Genomic DNA, 3,518 nt, shown 5'->3' with positions numbered 1-3,518 from the left:
TTCATAGTAGATAGGTTGACACGGTTCAGGGGAACACCTCATTGCCAAAAGCATGATTTGACCCCAGACTACAGTAGCTAGTCAAACTACTACCCGAGTGGCATCAGGCAGATTACTCAGCCCAGGGTTCCTACTAGAAAGAAATCTTGTAAATAGGATTTGAAGGAACGTGAGTTCTGGTCAGCTACAAAGATAAGGATATTGGCAGATCTCAGCATAGTGGACTTCAAGCTTGCTTTTCCTCTACCTTCAATACATTCAAGCCCTAACTTAATTAAACTCCTCAGCTTATCTCAGCAGAGATGCCTTGTAGAGAAATTGTATGCAATGTTTTCCTCCAGCACTCAGAAGGGATACATGAAACGCTACAACCAATAAATAATGCAAGAGAAACTAGTTCTAACTTTAAAGATTGACAGAGAACCCCCCCTTACTTCCTCCCGCCTGAATTCTCTACAGAAAAGAAGATACTTTTCCTTCTATCTGCCAGCATGCTGACCACCCAGCCCCAGCTGTCTGAACTGTTGTATACATGCTGTTCCTAGTAATTTATAATGATCCCAGTGGCCCTCATCCCCCAGCCTGGTTAATTAACACAGGGGTGTTTCTTCACTTGCTGTGGCTCTGTCTCTTTGTAAAGTCCTGCAAGCAACCAAAAGGAAGAAGAGAAACGGAAAGCTTTAGCTGGCACTCATCCAAACATGTATCTTTACGTGGAAGATAATATCCTTAGGGAGGAAAAATGACACAATAAGTTTCCCAGGACATAGTGCAGCAAAAGAATGCTGCGTTATGCGCTCTCTGAGTAATTCACTTTCAGCTTTTTTGCCCCCATTAAAAAAGGCAGCAGGTTTTGTCATAGACTTTATACTAGCTCCTTTCACAGTTCAGAGGCATCAATCACACAGAGGTCTCAGGACCGGCCCTCCTTCACAATGAATGCACACTGAAAGAAGTAAATAGACTTGATTACTGATGTGTACCTTTCCAGACTGGAAGCTCCAACTAATAGCTCAAAAGCTACCTGGGAGCTCCTGGTGAAACAAATTACTTCTTTTTTTAATGTATCAGAGCAAGTGGACCAAATTACACAAGTATTAAAAATCAGGCTAGTGTTTTGTCATTTACAAATGCAAATACAATGTGTGCAAGCATACAGAAAAGCAAACAAATTACTCCCTATCCCTCTGAAACTTGAAAAGGTAGTTGGGAAGAAAACATAACAAAATGAATTGACCTTTAGACCTCAGCCTTTTCTCTGCAGATAAACCTCTGTTGAAATTAAACATAAGTAAGCCAGATTAAAAAAATCTAACCACAAAACCAAAAAAGAATTCGAGTTAGTAATGTAAGAGCAATAGGAAAATAGGGAATATTGAAAATGAACTCACATCTTTATATTGGCAAAAGATTAAATGCCACGTTTAAAAGATTTAAATTCCTTCATCGTGTTTTTATATTACATTAAATTTATTTAATCTATAATTGTCATATTTTTGACAATGGTTTGTTTTTACACTGAGTACTGACACCCAATGCTATTTGAAGTAAAGCATAACGTTCTTAAAACAATTATTCTTGAACACAGTAGTTATTACTGTACCATGTTACACTGACAAGCACCCACAAATGTGGCCCCATTAAACTGGAAGCCCGAAAACATGATTTTGATCATCCAGTCTGGCCTGTAGACTTTGCCTTCACATTAAGCCACTGAAATGACTGAATCTAAGCCTGACACAGGGTTACTCATTGCTGATTGTCTGCAGGTCCAGCAACATTGTATACTGAGTGTATTACCTATAGAGAAAATGTAAGGTATCTGCTCAAAAGAGTTCACAGTCAATGCAAAAGGTAAAGGAGGGAGAGTGATTTATTATGAAGATTTTCCACGTGTCTCAGTGGTTCCACACTTTTACGTAACATTCTTATTTTCAGCCATCTATTTTTAAAACATCTCAGAAAGATGTGCTAGTAAATGAGGCAGTGGGAAGATCTGAAGGAGGCAAATTAAAAAGAGAAAAATGAAGCACCGTGGACAAGGTTAAGAAGGCAAGTCCATGCATAGGGAACTGGGCTGGAACATGTACAATGCAGGAGAGCTGTCTCACTGCCATAAAAGCACATTTTGAAATGTGGCTTTAATTGTAGCCCTACAGCTTGTCATCACCAGGTCTCACTGATTTTCCCTGTACTACTGACTTGTCTGTGAAGTACTGTCAAGCCTGTATTTTGTATGGCATGTACCCAACAAGAAAACAGTGGCCATTTCCCCTCCCACATGACAGCAGTAAGTATGCAGTAAGGTTAATAGCAGAAGCAGAATGTTCATTAGTACTATTTAACAAGCAGATTTTCCCCACTTCAGGAACAGTGCAAAATCATTAGTTACGTTATTGACAACATGTGAAGATTCAAATCCTGGGAGAGCACCACACAAGATTTTCACAAATTCCAGCTGAAAACCAAAGCTGACACCTGAATTAAAGTTACAAAGCTCAATCCTGACCCAATTCTCTACTGCTCTGCTCCTTACATATTAATGTACTGAAAATGCCCCTGAGCTGTTTTAAGTATCACATACCAAGCATGAAGCAGCACAGTAGGTCCATGAAGAGTAGCTTAAAGTGTACATCTCAGCCTGACCAGACATTTTGCTGTTGGCCTAGTAGTTTTTAAACTTACTTAAAGTTATCTTTTTGCCAGCTTGTATGATTGCTGCTGTGGAACTTGGAGTCTTAGAAGGTTTTTTTGTGCAGAAAATGAGCAGAAAGTGGCAGATTAGGAATACGTATCTTTTGAACTAGCATAATACTGCTGAAATGTCTTCAAGAGAAACTGTTGATACGACATTTTTATCTCAAACTGTCCTTTTCTCAAAAAAATTTTTCCTCATATCAGCAAAAAATATTGACATTTTGCAGATTTTTTCTATTTATAGATTATTTTTTTCTTTTTACCGAACAGCTGTTTTTCTTCCCAAGACAATTAAAATTGTTGATTTATGTGAAGCTAGATCAGATCTTTAGACATAAACACCAACTGTAATTAACAGGTTTTCTTTTCTTACTTGTTTACTGATGAAGTGGGAGGGTGGACCTTTGGTCTGCTCTAAGAGAATATAAAGTGAAACCCAGTGAGAACTGACCATATATGATGAGGATGCCTGAAATAACTGAGAATACTGTGACTAGAGAGTTCACTGAAAAAAAAAAGAAAATTGGGGAGAAAAAAAAAATCACATTTCATTTTTTTCTGTAACAGCAGAAAATTTAACATAAACTTTTAGCTGGCAGCAGTAAACCACGAATTGTTTCTTAGGCTGAATTATCACCACATGTTTCATAAGGATTAACTAGTATGTTGTTATTAGAGTAGTCAGTGATTCAGTATGCCAGAAGATTGGGAGATTAAACAAAAGCTAATCTCTAGAAAAGTAGGACAAAATCCTTTGTTTCTTTTTCAGGAAAAAGAATTCACAGCTTGCAGGTTCTCAAAAGCTGGCTTCCCGCTTGCTG

Source organism: Pygoscelis adeliae, unplaced genomic scaffold (genome assembly GCF_000699105.1).
Source record: "Pygoscelis adeliae isolate BGI_AS28 unplaced genomic scaffold, ASM69910v1 Scaffold18, whole genome shotgun sequence".
NCBI lineage: Eukaryota > Metazoa > Chordata > Aves > Sphenisciformes > Spheniscidae > Pygoscelis > Pygoscelis adeliae.
Note: the sequence above shows the minus strand (reverse complement) of the source record.